This window comes from Calypte anna, chromosome 2 (assembly GCF_003957555.1).
Source record: "Calypte anna isolate BGI_N300 chromosome 2, bCalAnn1_v1.p, whole genome shotgun sequence".
NCBI lineage: Eukaryota > Metazoa > Chordata > Aves > Apodiformes > Trochilidae > Calypte > Calypte anna.
In genome coordinates, this window is record NC_044245.1 from 43,554,341 (window position 1) to 43,573,705 (window position 19,365).

At 36.2% G+C, this 19,365-nt stretch overlaps 1 protein-coding gene across 1 annotated transcript in view; it reads right to left on the minus strand.

Moving 5' to 3' along the window:
• CNTNAP2 (contactin associated protein like 2) overlaps window positions 1-19,365 on the minus strand; it is an 816,026-nt gene that overhangs the window by 181,532 nt on the left and 615,129 nt on the right. The gene's annotated exons all lie outside the window — the stretch shown is intronic.

Below are 19,365 nucleotides of genomic sequence, written 5' to 3' on the forward strand. Positions count from 1 at the left end.
CATTTTAGCTGAAGCAAACCTAGGTCTGCTCTTGCTCCACTCTCCATATAACAGTGAAAAGAAAAGAGCCCAGTTTAGCAAGGCAGCTTTGTAACTCGGCATCTGCTAGTTTGTCTTCTCCAGACCAATTGCTGTGGGCTGGACTAGATGACCTCCAGAGATCCTTTACTAATAAATTTTTGTACAATTCTAATTATAACTCCTGTAGTAGTAACAACGTACATTTTAAACTTGATTGAATGCTGCAAATCAGTTATAAAACTACACTAGTAGCTCAGGCCCATTTCCCCCAGCTATGGAATAAAGGTTCTAGAATTATGGTCCTGGGATAGAACATTTTTTAAAGCTGAGAAAATGTTCTTATAAATTAGATAGTATCTAATTAAAAGACTAAAATATTACAAGAAAAATTAAAGCTGTCATTTCAATTTGAACTACAATGAATCTATCCTGTGAGACTAAAAGAAACTCCCTGCCCTTAGCTTGAGGAAAGAAATAATGGAAAGCAAACTTCCCTAGACTTTTTCATCTGCATCTAAGCCAGTAATGTTGGAATGCATTTGAAATGCCTCTCTTCTCAATATAAATTCCTTCTCACAGAATACATACTGTTTTATGAAAGGTCCCAATTTGTGAAATCCCTTATTCACATACAGATTGAAGTATCACCTTTTACAATTTCAAGTTCAAAACAACTCTTAATTTTCCCCATTTGCACGGAAAGTTTCTATAGATCTTGGTATCCTTCTCTTAATGAAATCCACCTAACTTATCTGAGTGTCTCAATCTACAAGATAGCTCTGGATAATTAATTAGCAAGGATTTTTTGATGATATCAAAACGCTTATGTAATTCCTGGAGCTAGGTATGACAAAGTAACTTATCAGGGACACATGCATGAATGCACCACATGGCTAAACAAGAAAGTTGTTATGGGCAGCCACAGACTTGTACCTAACTAAAAGAAGTACTTAGCTATGCCAATCTCAAGAACATGAATGGTCTGGGACAACTGAGATTGACTATCACAATCAGGGGCACTGAAGGACTTCCATCTTAGGCCACTATGGCACCTGAACCTTAAGAGCATGCATGTGGACATAACATCTAGACAACTGCTAAGTCAAGCCCCTTTCCCTCCTCTGAATGCTCCAAAATCTAACCAGTCCTGGTCAAACATAAAGAAGACCCTACAGAAAACTTGTACAAACAGCAAGTACTGCGCAGGCAAATGCACACTTCTGGGGCAATGCCTGTGTCCTGATCCTCAGATGTCCCACACTGGGGTTTGGTTAGTGTAGTCCTCACCTCCTCCACAATACACCCTGCTCCTTTTACTGAGACAAGTACACAGTGAAGAACTACCCATGGCCATAGAAGAGAACTGAACCCAAAAGTCTGAAAATGCTGACAGGTCTTTCAGATTCATATTTAGCCAGAGACTGACTTAAGGAATCCATATTAGTGATCCATTTGCTCAGATTCATCCTTGGAGCCTCAGTCAGACAATCTGATGTATAAGTAATGCAGGTTTGTACTCCTTATTTCTGAAATTATGCCAGAAACAATATGAAGAAGTATAAGACTAACAGTCATAGAGCACATAACTCTGTATATGAGCACTTCTGAAATTTATATATACACATGTTCAAGGCATTATTTCAATTAAAAAAACCCACCCACTAATTTCAAAAGAAGTATTCAGTGCTCACCACATATGAAATTAATTTCATAGGCACTAGACTATTAAAGTGAAGAAAGGAATGAAATCCCAATTAAGGACTGATACATGTTATTCTTTTCAAAGCTTGTACTGTCTATGGGATTTGTTATATCACAGTCAGACTCAGAGAGTAATATCTTTTCTAATTGGCTACATCATCCTCATAAATTTATAAAATTCTATTAATTGAGGAACCAAAGATGATTAAAAGAATAACATGTTTTATGGACAGCTATAGGATTTCTATATTTCGTATAGAAAATATGAAACTGCAAGATACTGTATTGCAGACACCAAAGAAGTAAGAAACACTCTCGGATTTTGTAGGGTTTGCTGTGTTGCTTATAACTCCTCCTTGATTTAAAGGCATGTTGTAAATTGTTTCCCTTAAATACTGGAAAGCCTGCCAAAAAGTACTATCATTCCTCCTTCAAAAAATGGTCAAAATAGAGAAACTAATTTTTTCAGCAACCCCTTTTAATTTCTCTGATAATAGAAAACATTTTGACAGATCATGAACGTCTTGTAAGTAAATCTTCATAGTGTGCTCAGACAAAATGGTACCTCATAAAAAATGAATGACAAGGCAAATGGGACACTTTTATGCTTTAGTGTGTTACGGAGTAGTTACAGCAAACAGTAGCTGCGTTTTGAAATAATTTTGCATTTATTTTTAATACAACAGTAAAGTCAAAGATTACAGAGATGCAGCACCATTCTGTGGTTTGAATGAAGTTCATTGAGCCAGCTGGTGGTCAACTCTGTAAACTCATCTTTAGTAGTCTCCTGCTAATAAACCTCATTTGAATTTTCACAAAAAGACAGCACAACAAATCTCTGGAAATTCAGCTGCTCTCTTACAAACAATCTGTCCCCCCTTAGCATGCTCCCTGTGCATAATTACTAATAATAGTTCAGGTAATCCCTTTTGGACATGCCAGAGAAAAACATGCAAATAAATTTTTGCTGAAAGGATGAAAGGTCATGTTTAATGTGCAACCATTCAAGTTAAGATCAAACACCTTTTCTTCTGCCTTTCAACCTCAGTGAACCCAAGTTTCCTTTCAGATTAATTGCCTTATGCCTATTTAAAGACCACACCAGTACACAGGCTGTGTTGATATAGGTTGAAGTGCAAATTCAAGAGGAAGATGGTTTCACTGCTGCCCCACTGACAAGTCACCACCTTACAGGTTGAAGAACTCATGGCAGTGAGCAACCACTACTTGCAATGGTCCTTGAGTATTTCTGCCAAAAATTATTTGCAATTTCAGTTACAAGCAAGAAGAACTAAATTGGCTGCAAGTAGACATTTATGTGGTATTCATCACCTAAGAAGAGGAAATATTAGATTACCTTGTCTGCAAATTCTCATTTCTCCTCTATTTTTCAAAACAAACTTAGGGACAACTGCAATTGAAGATATTAAAAAAGAAAAAAATACATAAATTTTACAAGTGGGCACTTAATCCTTTTTCTTGCAAGCAGTAAAATCTTTGTCATTCTAATCATCCCTTAAATTTAATAAAAATGGCAACAGATGGCTGTTTACAGAGATCTAATTAGACCATTTCCCTAAATATGCTTTTACACTTCAAAATATTAAAAATAAAAAATGCAAATTGCAACATGCATATGAGACTTAAAGAGAAGTAATTTCTACTTAACTGCCTGAAGAACAGCAAAATCCTCTTCCTGACTATCTGTAATCCTTTGTTTCAGTTTAGGAGAAAGTTATTACTAAAACATGATGACATTTCTATCAAACAACCCCCTTGTTTGCTTTTGAAGCCTTCTTTGTGTACATGCTTTACTATTAACACATAAGTTACCTATGACATTTCATAGAATCATAGAACATGCTGAGTCGGAAGGGATTCCATCAGATTCATTGAACCCAACTCCTAACCCTTTGTGTAGGGTACCCTGAGAATCACACCGTGTATCTGAGGGTATTTGTAACAATGGAAGGCAGTGGAAAAAATATTTAAAAGCAGTACGTACCACTGAACAGTTCACCAGCTCAATCCCCTCATCTAGATCACTGATGAAGATATTGAGCAGGACCAGGCCCAAAACTGAGGCCTGGGGGGGGGACATCACTGATGACCAGCCACCAACTGGATTTAACTTCACTGACTTCAACTCTCTGGGCCTGGCCATGCAGCTGGTGTTTAATCCAATGAAGAGTACACCTGTCTATACCATGAGCTGCCAGCTTTTCAAGAAGAATGCTGTAGAAGATGGTGTCAAAGGCTTTACTAAAGTCCAGCTAGAATACATCCACAGCCTTTCCTTTGTCCAATAGGCAGGTGATCTGGTCATAATACAATACTAAGTTGGTTAAGCAGGACCTGCCTTTCCTGAACCCATGCTTGCTGGGCCTGATCCCCTGCTTGTCCTGTACTTGGCATGTGAGAGCACTCAAAATGAATCACTCTATAATATTTCTGGGCACTGAGGTCAGACTGACAAGCCTATAGTTCCCTGGATCCTCCTTCCATCCATTCTTGTAGATGGGCATCACATTGGCAAACCTCCAGTTATCTGTGAGCTCCCCTGTTAGCCAAGCCTATTGGTAGATGATGGAGAAAGGCTTGGTGACCTCCTCTGCCATCTCACTCAATACCCTAGCATGGGTTTCACCTGGCCCCATAAGACTTCTGGGTGTCCAGGTGCCATAGCAGGTCATTTAGCTGCTTTGTCCTGGATTATGAGGGTGGTGGTGCTGCTCTCCAGTCTCATATTCGAGCTCAGGGAGGTGAATACCCTGGGAGTGGCTGGTCTAATGAAGACAGAAACAAAGAAGGCATTAAGTATTTCAGCCTTTTCCTCATTGTTGGATGCAATGTTTCTCCCTGCATCTAATAAGGAATGGAGATTCTCTCTGGTTCTCTTCTTGTTTGTACTCTAGCTAGCACAACTGCTGAAATTTTTATTCATGCTATTTAAATGACCAAGTCACTAAGTCATTGCAGTAGTGTGCTGATTCTTTATCAACTCAAGGTCTTTTTCCCCAAAAGACAGTAACATACTTTCTGGGAAATATCAAATCATCATGATGTGCTCTACTTCTTTTTCTTCTATAGATAGGAAAAAAGTGAAGCTTACATGAAGCAATTAAAAATATCAACACGATTTAATGCTTCCAGGTATTATCTGTCCGATTTGCCACAGTAGTTCAATTCACTCTACCATTCTACTATGAAAACAAATAGTCATATTTGTAACAAAAAAACCCCTCACAAGGATGAAGATATTATTCAACTGAAGAATCTCCATTTTAAACACAAAACAGTGAAATAGGATGTGTAAAAAGCACACATATAACAAATATAAGAATCCAGTGAGACTGAAATTACAGACACACACAAAAGCCACAGATACATTACTGACTTCTCTTCTGCCTGAAGAGAAATAATTGCTGCTAAAGAGTGATAATAATGTCTCCATAATTCCTTGCTCTGAGAGATGTCTATACAAATATGCACAGTGTGTTTAATGCTTTTAATTAGCTCATGTCCATTATGAGAATCACTGGATTGCTCAGGGTCTGACTTGTGCTATTAAACTGGTTTATATGTAGATGTAATGCATTTGATAATTAGATTCTTACTATACTTCCCAGTTTAGGAATGATGAGCTTAGGAACGTGCACTTTATGTGATTTTTCTTAGTAAGAAATAGCAAAGGAGTTTTCTTTCTGGAAGAAAGGACAGCCTGTGCCTCGACAGAGTGTCATAGTTTACATATGAGAAAAGGGATCTGAGGTCGGATATCCCCAGGTGCTGAAGGGTACTACTTGTGACCTGGCTGTTGGACACAAATGTGGCATATCTAATAAAATACAAGCAAAGAAAGAGAGTCCCATGAGGAAGCAACATGACAGAGAATCCAGATTCAGACAATTACACATTTCTTGCTTGATCTGTAATAAAGGCAAAAGCAGTAATAGAATTACAAACAGCAACAGGGAGCACACAGGAATTATGCTGCTTAAAGTAATAATCAGCACTAGCACAGCTTTTTTTTTTTTTTTTTTTTTTGTAATAGGCACCAAAATATATTTCTAAGGGTTGTGGTCTTACCACTCTGTCTTGTACATGGAGAAAAAGCAAAGAAGCATGACAGGTACTCAATAACATATCATAAATCAGTGGCAGGGTTGAAAGCAGAAATCCCATTACAATTCCTGCCTTTATTCTATAATCATTATGCACTCAAGCTCCCTAGAAAGCTAATAAATTCATCCTTCAAATGACAGAAAAAAGGTCTCTTTACAAGATAAACCATACCTTTCCTTAGATGAAAGATTTAAATAATTTATGACAACAGATTGCAAATGAAATCATGATACTTATTTAAACTGTAATTTCCTTTAAACCACTAAAAAAACCACCCTCTCAAAGTGGAAATTAAACAGTATAGATACCTGATTGGTATTCAAATGCTGATGGTATTTCCACTCATTAGCAAGCATATGTAATCAAAATACTCTCTCACTCCTCTCTGTACTTTGGTTCCTCCTCTGGACTTGAAGTCTAATTTTATTCCTTGATTTATCTAAGATATAAGTGTGTGGGGGTTACTTCTTATTTGGTATGGAAAACATGAAAAAATTATACATTTAACTACCAGTAACGTTTTCTTTATTAGTATTACAAACTTCATCTAACTAGGTCTAGTTGTTAGTAATACATTCAGATGTTCTACTCAGCTGAGCCTTTTTTTTTCCTTCACCAAAACCAGGTATTTTTACATGTTGTAAATGATTCTCTACTTTTGGGAACATCAGCCCCCCAAAAATCTGAAGAAAATGGAAATAATGATTCACGTGGCATATACTGAAAACAGTAGGCTGTGTCAGCCAGGGATTAATTTGGGTAATACCTTTAATTTCATAAAGAACATCAAAGATCTCTCTGTGACTTGACCTGTGTGTTGGGCATGAAAGGGCAAAACATCCATAGAGCTTCCTTCTCACAGCTTTGCTTTGAAGGGGAGAGATGAATGAAAACCAGTTAAGCTTCACTGCCTAAAAAAACAGAGTAAAACTTGAGTGCTACTTTGTCTTCCTTTCAAAATTCTAGGTGGTTCATCTGACTAAATTCAGCTGTGTGTGGTGACAGGCTAAGCCCATTCTTGGGAAACACACCTACCCCTGGCTCCTCTGTAGCATGCAGCACACTTACTTTTGAGGCACCCAACTAATGTAGAGGCTCTGAGCTCAATCAATGGATAAACCACTCTTTTAAGGAGTTAAAGTTAGCAATACCCATCTTAAATACTAAATACCTAAAGCCTAAATATTTTAAAGCTGTCTGTATTGTTTTGCACAGCTCCAAGACACTTTTAATTTCATTAGGAATTAATTAATGTTTCCACATACTTGGTGATGTACAGTGCTAATGATTAATCAATATGCTCCCCTAATTGTTTTTAAAAATGCCTAAAGCAAACTAACAGTTCATTTATCACAGGAATTTGGACCACATGCAGCCTCCAAATAGATTTTTAAATTCATAAAAAAATACAGGAACTAAAAAGAAAATCAAACTGTTCATACTTCTGAACAGCATCAGCAGTACCACGCTTATATTGTTATAACTCATTATTTTTACAGGTTTTACCAAAGTTCCATAAATTCCTCATAAATATCAAATCCATAATTATATATGCTACATTCCTGACAGTTTGCTTGTATTTTGACATGAAAACACTATGCAATCAAAAACCAGTCACTGTATCCCTCTTATAGTTCATAGAGTGATAGATAATTGTTCTAAAAAATTCATCAGATGGAAAGAACAGTGATAGTGACTGAATTATGTATGAAAATACAAGAATTGATTTTGAAGCACTTTTTTTTCTAAAGAGTCCATCTACTGATTTTGCTTATCTCCTGTTAAAGAAAGCGCATAGAAGAGTAGGAAAGTACCATCATTATAACCTATTACACAATGCTAAAATAATAACTAATAAAAATGCTAGATGAAGAAATGAAGAAAATAACTTTTGACATTTCATTGAGAGTTTCAAGTTCAGATAAAATAACACTGCAAATATTTGTTTCATTTTTATATGAATACTCCAATAAAATACTCTCTTGTATATTTGCAGATACATACTACTGTGTTTTGTACAGGTACAACTGATGGCTCTACCGGGTTAAGGCCATTTTTTCCCTGGCATTTATTGTTTCAGGTGCTCATTTTTCATCTCTCAATTAGCTTCTGAAAACTCAGTCCAAAGTAACTCAGTAGTTCTCTGTATCACTCAACCAGTAGAAGTTGTTGGCATCCCACCCATTAATTCTACAGTGCAACTTAAAAATAGTATTTTAGTTATATGTCTGATAAAAATTTCTACCAATATATTGTTTACACACACTGAGAGACATTACCATAAAGTATTATCACAAGATAACCAATTAAAAAACTGAGACGAATTCAGAAAAACAGTACATATTTATATAGCATTCACATTACACTTAGCTATATAATTTTATTCTATAGTTAATGCATACGTCAGATGAACCTCCTCCTTGGCAAGTTATTCCTCTATGCAATTTTTATTATCTAGTAAGATTTAGGTACTAAACAAAGTCTCAGAATAGTTACCAAATTTGACCTATGTGGAGTGTTTTCAAGAAAAACATTTTTTGCTGAAAGACATAAGATCACCATCTGAAACTTCTCCATGATTTCACTGAAAGAAACAGGGTGAGAGCTGAGGCCAGAGTTTTAAGAAGTCACTGAGAGTTTATGCTTTCAGGCACTTCTCTGACAATGTATTCAAGTACTCCCACCTGGCTCAACTCACTCTCTTTTGTTCATGCTGCTCATTAAAGCAGGGTCTAGATCCCATCTATTCTACCTCCAGACGTCCATTTTAATTGTCATAAAAATCTTTTTCATCTCCCTTATGATTTCATTCAAAATGTTATACACATCAGAGAATCTCCAGTACTAGACTTTGAAAAGGCAATAGGCATTTAGTACAAGGAAAAGGTTTTTTTCATTTTCTTTATTTACCTATCCTTTTGGAACTGGCTCATCCACAGTACCTTAGAGGTAACAGCTCTATGAACTTAGTGAGGATTTACATGGAAGGAAAAACTCTGCCTCAGTGGATGCTTTACAATTTATGTCAAATGAAACTTGAAATGTTGAGAAAAATTCTCTACAACACCTCTTTAAAGTACCTTCAGAAAAGTGTATACCTTGGGATCCTTGAGGGACATGATGGAACCAGGATGTTCGGTGAATACCTCAATCACTATGCTATTACATCAAAGACTGACCCTATAACAACTTCCCTTGATTTGTCAGTCAATATCTTAAATTTCTTTTATGGTCTGAGGTTTATTAATACAGTAATCCAAAACTGAAGTGTACCATTATAGGTTTGAATGATATCCTGGAAAGAAAAATATGTACAAGAAAACATTTAAGATAGTCTAAAGTATTTTCAAAATAGATCTAGAAAAATTCTAGATGGGACTCGTCATCAACCTTAATCACAGATGTATAGAAAAGACAGCATTAGAATCAATTGTCCTAAATGAAATTTTGTAATACTAACTAGGGTATTGTCTATTAATTTATACAATGTGCAAAAATTGTAATAAACTCTCACATGCCTGACAAATGATATAGAAATCCTATAGAAATCCTAATGAAAATTAGTCTTCCAATCATTTACACAGTAAGAAAATAATGAATCATTTATTACAATGTATATTATGTTTTCTGTTTTACCCACCTCCCGAGATCTCTTGAAAAACTGAAAATACCCATGCTTTTCCACTGACATTTCCACACACATTCTTATCAGTTAAGGGGTTAGTACAGATTTTGCCCAAGTGAGCAGTTCTTCCTGGATCAGAGAGGTTACAATCAGAATCTGCAGGGATCATGATGTCTGCCTGTCTAGTCTTTCTGTCTAATTGCAAGTTTTCTGGAGTGTCCTACAGAAAATAAGATTTCCCTATGGTATTTTTTATTCCAGATCATCTTGTTTCTTGCTATAAGATTATTTGAAGAGACTATTACTACCACTAACAATCCTAGTACTCATGTACTGATACTAAGTTAGCAAGCACAAGACTTGGAAGAACTTGAATACAATAATTCTGGAAGAAAAGCTGCTCTCCTGGTTATGAATCTTTCTTTTGATGTTGAAACACTCCCTCTCAGGTTTTATTTGTTACAGCTTCTAAGTAGGAAAGAACAGCATGAAGGCAAAATGATGTAATTACATCAGAGTCGTGGGAAGATGCTGCAAATTGTGGCAGAAACAAAACAAATAAAGGATTAATGGCAATTACACTAATAACAGAAACAACAGCAGTCAAGTCAGGCAAAGTCAGGCAACAAGAGCAGCAATGAGGAAAGAAGAAAAATAGCAATTATCTTAGGAGCCTCTTCCCTTCTCATTAAACAGATTTTCAGGAAACAACCACTTAACCTGAAAGGATTTGAATCTAAAGTCTCCTGTTAGTAATAATTCAGCTTTATGCTGATATAAGTCAGCAGAAGCAGTCCATGCGCAGAAGAAATCATGCCAACCTGAAGCCATTTTTTTGGTACTAAATCCCCTAGTTAGGAGTCGTGCTTCTCATCATCATGAGTCAAGTTTTCCCTCTGCCTTGTTTTAATACAGCTTCTCATTTCTCTGTCACTACCATAGGTGAGGTAAGCTTGGGCTATGAATCAGTGAGCCAAAATAAGTTTTAGATATGATGTGGTCAAGCCTTCCTTGCACTAAGTTGAAATGACAATTTAAAAGATTAAATCATAAAACTAAACATGCTGACTTGAAAAAACATTAATGTAATATGTTCAAGCAGCAGGCCAATACAAGTTCTATATATTAATTCACTGAAAAATTCACAGTTTGTTTGTTTTTTTTTCTTTAACTGCTATGTAGTATTTCAGTGTTCTGCAGTTAAAATCTGTTGTGCCCCACAGAAGTCTCTGGCCATAGCCATACCTTCTCCTAGACTGACACAGCTGTGCCTTTTGAAAAAAAAAAAACCAAACAGAGCTTTATTTGTACAGAAATATCAAATCAGTTTGCACCTCTTAACAAAAGTTATGCATTGATTTCAAATTCTAAGATTCAAAGGCTGATGGGCTGACCCAGACACCTCCTAAGCACCCATGTAATCACTAACTCACTGTCCTTCCATGGACCAGGTGAGAGCATACGAAGAGTAAAAGTGAGAAACCACAAGTCAAGACAAACAGAGCTTAGAAAGTGAAGGAAAGAAAAAAAAAAGAATGCAAAGTCAATCACTCATAACCCCCCTCAAGCAGACCAATGCCCAGCAACCCTCCATGCAGCTGATAACTTGGAAGATAGCAAATGCTCATTTGGAAGTCAAACCCCGTTCTTCTTCTAACCCTGTTTTTTATGCATGCCATTATATGGTACAGAACATTCTTTTTGTCATTTCAGGTATAAATACCTGAAGGCTGGGCATAAAGAAGAAATCCAGGCTCTTCTCAGTGATTTCCAGTGTCAGGGCCAGAGGCAATGGGCACAAACTGAAACATAGAATGTTCTCTCTGAACATCAGGAAATACTGTTTTACTGTAATGGCCAAGCTCTGGCACAGGTTGCCCAGGGAGGTTGTGAAGTGTCCCACCTTCAAAAAAAAAACATCTGAAAACACTCCTGGGCTCCTGATATTTTTCTGAATGTATCTTTTAAAATTATTTTGCAAACTCACAGTGCTTACTGAAAGGTATCATATCTTATTTTGTACTGCATTGTATATCTAATCACTATCCTGTGTATCATGGCTTTTTTGTACAGTATGTTTTTTCTTCTCTGAAGCAATGATGAACACTTCTGAAAACGTGTACCGATCTGAGGCAATGATACTGCTCACTGATCATTGCCTCACTTCGTATTTCATACCTTTTCCCATATGTTAATGCACACTACAATAGCAATCTACCATTTGCATAAACCCATATAAAGAGCATTGTACTAATGCTTTTTGCACTATCATTAACATAAATTACAACCTTTCTAACATCAGTTCTTATTTACAGCTGACAGGATGGAGGAATTAACCATGTGTAGAGTCATTACTGATTTAAATCTCCATACTTAATGCTATTTAGAAAACATTTTCCTGCTGAAGTATACGGACCTGTGGCTCTGGTTCAGCATCAAATTCAAACTAGAACATTTCTATAATGTAAACTGGAAGAAAGACTCTGTAGCACAAATACTGAAGTATATGTGAAATAATAATTTTGACTATATAATATTATACTGATCAGACTGGAAGGGGTCTACAGGAAAGGTGGAGCTGTTTACAAGGGCATGTAGTGATAGGACAAAGTGATCTTAAACTAAAGCAGGGTAGATTTAAATTGCATGTTAGGAAGAAGTTCTTTATTATGAGGGTGGTGAAGCAATAGAATAGGTTGCCCAGAGATGTGGCCCCATTCCTGGAGACATTCTAAGTCAGGCTTGACAGAACTCTGAGCAACCTGATCTAGTTAAAGATGTTCCTGATCTCTGCAGGGTGGTCGGACTAGATGACCTCTGAAGGTCATGATGACCTTCCAACCCAGCACATTCTATGATTCCTTCTATATGAATTCCTATATGTATATAGATTTCCACAAGAAAATCTGCAGGTGTGTATACCTTGTGCCACAAGCACATAAAGGCAAAGAAATTCAAGGGGACAATGCACTCTCTTCCCATAGCCTGCAATGCAAATACATTACAAAAACCTGATTTTTAAGTACATTTTATTTTTTGTGTGCTTCCTTTAATCTTTAGTAATGCTCTGTCTTTATACTCACTCAGTGTTGTCTGGTCTAAGCAACATTGTTTTAGTATTTAAAAAGAGGCAGGCAGAATTTGAAATCATTGTCGATTCAAGGAAAGAATATAACTGCTTACAACATAAAGTAGTTCTTACAAAGTGGTTCCACTGCTTCCAAATTCCAAATGCTAACTAAAGACTGTTTAAAGAGGCTCCCGAGAGGAAGAAAGGCTTTCCAAATATAAAACCTAATAGAGAAGATCCAGCTCAATGCCCCAGGCTGTCGGCTGGGAAAGCTCAGGTTAGAATTTAGGAAAGCCTAACTATAATTTCAGGTAATAGATAACAGACACAGACTCAAGAAATGCAGTATCATCTCATCCATGAAAATGGGGTAAGCAGTGTTTCAATAAGAGCTGGAATGCTTGTCTTGTAAGGCAATGCAGGGCAATGACAAAAAGGCAAAGAGAAAAGTCCATAACACATTAGGTAATTAAGCTCTGGTTTATGATCCTTTTGCTTGGTGCACTGGAAAGGACTATATTCTTTTGCTTGTATATGTTTAGCTTGATTCTTTACACAGTTACTTATGGCACACATTAATCTTGAAAATCGGAAGCTGGTTATTCTTACTGCATATTTAAGATCATAAAATTTTCAGAGTTGGAAGGGACCTTTAAGATCATCTCGTTCCAATGCCCCTGTTATTGCCAGGGACACCTCCCACTAGATCAGGTTGCTCAAAGCCCTGTCCACCCTGGCCTTAAAAACTTCCACAGATGGGGATTCCACCACCTCTCTGGGCAACCTGTTTCAGTGTCTCACCCTCATGGTGAAGAACTTCCAATCTAAATCTTCTCTAGGTTGTATCCATCCACCATAGTCCTATCACTACCTGACATCCTAAAAAGTCCCTCACCAGCTTTCTTGTAGGTCCCCATCAGATATTGGAAGGCTACAATAAGGTCTCTTTGGAGTCTTCTCCTCTCCAGACTGAATACCCCAAACTCTCTCAGTCTGTCTTTATAGGAGAGGTGCTCCAGCCCTCTGATCATCCTCTTTGCTCTTCTCTGGACATGCTCCAGCAAATCCATGTCTTTCTTGTAATAGGAGCTCCAGAACTGGACACAGTACTACAAATGGGGTCTCACGAGCAGAGTAGAGGAGGAGAATCACTTCCCTCAACCTGCTGGCTATGATTTGAATAATAAAAAATACTTAAGAGTAGTGTGAATGAATTTAGGATACAGGAGAAATTACTGTCAAGACACCCAGTGATATACCATCTAGAACCATTCTATCTGAGAAATTAATAAACTAATCTGTTTCAGTCATTCATCAAGACAGATAACTTTTCCCTAGAATAACCTGTGTTCATGAAAAGGCAATGCCTATGACTGTTTGTATGAGAACAATAGCCTCAAATGGTTGAAAACTCTTTTTAGAAAACAGGATTCAATACAAGCAATGGAGTAATTAGTCATCCTTTTCTTTTAAGAAATAAAGATGTTGAATCTTTTCCCATAATAGGCAGTACATTTACAGATACAGTGGTTATGGTAAACAACCAGTTTGGAACATTTTGCTGAAATTGCAAAATTTAAACTAAAGCACTGCTTTTTCTTAAAAATGCATAGCAAATAAACTAGGGCTCACAGTAGTGCAGTTAAAATTTCCAGTGAGGATTTCTAATATTCACAAAGCCCTTACCAGCTGTCATTTCAAACGAATATCATAGCAACACGTAGCCCTTCTAATTCCAACACACAAAAAAAGATAATTTAAAAAATTAGCAAAAATAGTTCACTAGCTAAAGACATGAGGAAGATAAAGTAAAACAAATTTGATCACAGTATCAAAAAACCTCCAAGGTTTGAAACAAGAAACAAGAAAAGGTGCAGGCTGAAACAAAGACATGGAAGAGCGGTGTATTAATACTGGACTGGAAAAAAATTGACCTTTTAATATACCACTTAACTGCCTAACATTTACCTGGAAGGACTTATATATATTTCATGAGAAATATTCAACCCATAAATTAATGTCTTCTTCAGTTCTACAGCAACATGACAACATCTAAGGAAAAAGAAAACTCCAAAAGAGATTTCTGCCTATTTCTACTTCTAGGACATGAGCATGTAGATCAGGGCAGAGCAAGAGCATTATTCCTGCTACACTTGTGCTTGAAAGATGACTGGAAGTTAAAGTCAGCTTTTCTAGAACACTAACAGAGAAGAACAGATACATCAATAAATTTCTTTAGGCTGGACAACATCCATGAAAACTTACAGGCATGTTTTCTGTAAGAACACTGATAACTGAATACTGAAGCCAGAGCAAGTTTTGGAGCAGCTTCCATTCATCAGTGTAGGTCTGCAGATATACCATTCTTCTCTCAGACTCCTTTTGAAAAAATTATATTAAGTAGGAATTATATCTGCAATGAGATAAGTTAATGCCTAGTGATGTGAAAGCTTGTATCTTAAGTTCTGATTTGGATGGCTACTTAGAAAAAGTAACATATTCCAATTTAAACTTTATTTTTTAATTTTTTTTTAATTGTAATAGCCTACCCATAAATCTTATTACTACTAGCATTACAATTGCTTTCTTGTAACCAAAACAACCAAACAGCAAAATAAGTTTTATATTTCAAGTTAAATTCCAGAATTCATGAATCTGCTGTCTTATTTCCTCTAAAGACAACAGGCATTAAACAGTAATTCATGTACTGCACTAACTCTGCTTTATGCTTTTCATATGCTGCCTGCAGGCACTGTGAATAGGAATAAAAATTGGAAGAGAACACCAACAGATCTTGTTCTATTTTCTGTATCTATGCTTTTAGCTCCTGCACTCTGATTATTTGTTACAGGTCCTACAGCTCTGGGAAATGACACAGTCACAGATACAGTGAACACTGTAACTCTCCTCCCTTCAGGGTCTCACTTCCAGGAAGAAGGGAACAATGAGAGAACCAGCAGGCTGTTTGTTCCTTCCCTGTTTTGGAGGCTGAGATTAGTGGCCCATGGAGAATTTCACACCAAGGAAGTCACAGGCAGGTGTGATTAGGAAGTCTAATGACAACAGTGGATGCAGATATATAATTTTATTAACTAATATTCTGCATTCTATTAGTTTATCAAACCTCTGCCCTCTGTATCACTTGGTTTCTTACAGCAAAGAAGGGAAGCTTTTTGCTTCAAAAGCAAAGAGATACTATATCACGCGTTGGCTCTTTCCCTTTTCTTAACCACTGGGTGCAAAAAGAACTTCCTCCAAATTCCTTTTTACAAATGGGGGGAATGTCCTATCACTGCCTCTCCACACTGGAAAGACTATGGGCACTGACAGTGCAGAAAGCACCTAGCTATGTCCTCAGTACTAAATATGCCATTATTTTCTCAAAATGGAAGTTTCCAAGGAAACAATAAGAACAGAGGATATGAGAAATGTAAAAGAACAAAACAAAAAGCCATGTGGTTTGTTTTTTTTTTTCAAATTTACATATACATGAATACTGATACTAAGCTGCAATTATGGTCTATGACCTTATAATTTAATCCATTTGTCAACAGTAATAGTTACTATGATTGCCAAGATCAAGCTTCTATCATGCTAATTACTGCATATTCACAAAGGAATTCCTGTTCTAAAAAACCTATTTTCTAAATAAACAATATAGACAACAAGAAGAATCAGCCTCATGGTATTGTACTGGGAAAAAAATTGTTAAAAGTTATTGAAGAAACCTATATCAGAGTCAGGAACTGAACACAGATCTCATTATGTAGTTAATTGACATAAAGGGTGTGAGACAACTGCACCCATTGCAGGCTCCCTGCTTGATAATGGTTTCTCTGAAAATCTACATTCTACTTACAGTATTATTTATTGTGTTAACATGGTGTATTTTCAGCAGAGATGTGTGGTTTTGCACTTTCTTAAGAAAGTCACCCACCTATCATGACTAATTTTGTTTATCTGATTATCTTTTGTTAAGCCTTTGAAACAGGTCCCTAGATCTGAGCATGATTTAGAACATACTGGGATGCAAGTTCAAAACAAACAAAGAACCCAAACCCAAAGCACTGAGGAAGGAATATTGGTTTTCCAAATAGTTTTCACCTACTTAAAATCAAGGACTGTTCATCCATCTTTGAGCAGAAAACTGGAACAGATGACCTTCTGCAGTCTACTCCAACCTGAATTAATCTACAGTCTTACAAGACTGCTGATTTCCAGTGTGTTTTCAGAAGTCACTTATGATTTAATACACATGGAACTGGCTTCCCTCAGAACAAATGGAAAGGCAATGGCATTGTAAACTGTAAAATTGCTCCCAGTCTCTATTGTTGGCAATGATTTTAATCTGTTCTCTGTTATACACATACCATTAAGCCTGAATGAAACCCCATGGTTAAGAAACAAAGAAATCGAGCTGGAAATATAAAGAACCAAAGTCTAAAACTCATAAAAGAAGAATGAGAATTAGTTTGCACAGACTACTTTTCATGCATCAGACTCAAAGCACAAAATCATAGGATCATTAAGGTTGCAAAAGGCCTCTAAGATCATCAAGTCTGACCATCAAGGCAACACCACATGCCAGCACGTGACAATGAGAATTTTGACCACAAGAATTTGTGCCTGCAGCCACAAAACCTCCAAACAAAACACATTTATTGATATGAAGACTTTCCTCAGATAGAGCATTTGTTAGTATTTATTTATTAAATCTTTCAAAATATTAATAATTAAACCAAATAATTAAATATAATTAAGCAGCAGAACATACATTACTCCAACTGAAAATAATTTGACTACCTCTTCAGGAAATGCATATCTAAAAGCAGCAAGAGCTATAATTCACTGATGGCTAGTTAATTACTTGCCATTAATAGATCATTAAAAGTCTTTGATCCTGACTTGTTTAAATATGTTAAATGAGCAATTTCCTTTTTAAGAAAGAATCGTGTTGCAAAGCAAAGTGATCCCTAAGAGGCAAAAAGGTGAAAAAGCTGACTTGCTACATTGTCCTCTTAGTTTCCTCTGCTCTCTTTGATGCAATTTAAAGCAAAATGATTAGTCCATGCTAAGTGATTACTTAAACATCTGAAAAGTGTAAAAGAAAAGATGTAAAAGTTCTGACCTAGAAAAACATTTGCAGCTGAGGCCACAAATGATATCCTGATTACCTGAGGTCTACAGAGGTTCTTCCACTGGCTTCAATAGAGCCAGTATTACAATTCCTGAGGAATAATTCTTTTTCTTTTCTTCTTTTTTCCCCCATTTCTTTGTGTGGGCACCATACTGCAATGTTTTATATATAAAGATCTGTGGTAGAAGAAGCAACATGAGTATGAGGTATGAAAAATTAGTTCCTTAGCTCAATAACCACCACTTTGAAGGCAAGAGCACAACGCTCAGGAAGAAAATGTATTGGTCTCTTCACTATTAACACACAAATCACTGCTATGCTAAGTGTGCACACCAGGTGCAACACATGTGCCAACACTGCAGTGTGATTCTTTGCTATTGTCTTGGTTAAAATCATCAGCCTTTATTGCTTCTTTCTGTCAGAACAGAAAAAAAACCCAAACCCAAAAAACAAACAAAAAACCACCTCACAGAATATATCTGAAAATTCATTTCCCAGACCAGAAAATTGTTTTATAAAGAGTTTCTAAGAGAATTTATCTTTGCATATATAAGGTGAAAATGTGAAGAAAGATGTATCTGCAAATTACACACACGTGTTTCTTGGAAGCTTAAAAATGTAAATATCTGCAATTGATTATTCCTTAAAGAAATTTTTACTAAATTATTATTTTGTGTACTGCTTAACTGTTTTTTAAATCTAGAAGCTAGGGCAAACATCTGCAATTACAGTATGTATTTCCTTTATTATAGTATAAACATATATTAACAAGCACAATTTGGTCCAGAAGTAATAGTTTTATATATTTAAAAGATAATCTAACACTGTTCTCGGTGCAAACTATGAGCTTTCTATGCACATTAACTCCAGGTTACCTCTCCAAGGAAATTTATCTTCTAAATATCTGCCAAAGGATACATCCATATACTACTTTTGTGAAGCATATGCAAGCAGGGAACTTTAGCGGGTAACCATCTGCAGAATCTAATCATAACACTTCTAGTTATGAACATAATTCAGGATCAGGATCAGGAACATTAAGGCTCAAGAAAGAAGAAATTATTTTCCACTTTGCAGAGTCTCTGTGCTATGCTAAATTAAGCAAAATAATAGCAACAGAGACAAACCATGCATTAGTAATAGTTCAAAAACAGCAGGGAGGAGGGAGACGAGTAACACGCATTACAGTATCTATTAACTAACAAAATACTTATGGAAATAGGGATAAGATGCACATGCATGTCAAATAAATCCTTATCTACACCACTATAAGAAAAGATACTAAAGAAAAATTCATGAGGGGAAGCAGCTTTAAGTATAACACTATAAGCATTCATCCATTGGTTTAATCTGAAATTCGTTTTAATTGCTAAAATCACAATGAACTCATTTCACAATTTCCACATATAACCCAGTCTTTGTTAAGTACCATTAAAGATTTATTTAACCTCACATGTTATCATACACAGAGCACAGATACAGTACAAGGTGTATGTAAAAAAGGGTTCCTTCTTTTTGAATTCCTTCTCTATGTGCTGTTTTGCTGATTCTGGGACAATAAATATTTTCATCTTTCATTTACAGGTAAGACTTGTCAAGGAGGCACATACAGCAGTCCTAGGACTACTCTCTGAGGAAAGCTACACATCAAAATGAGAAACTTATAATGAATCTACTTGTAGGTAA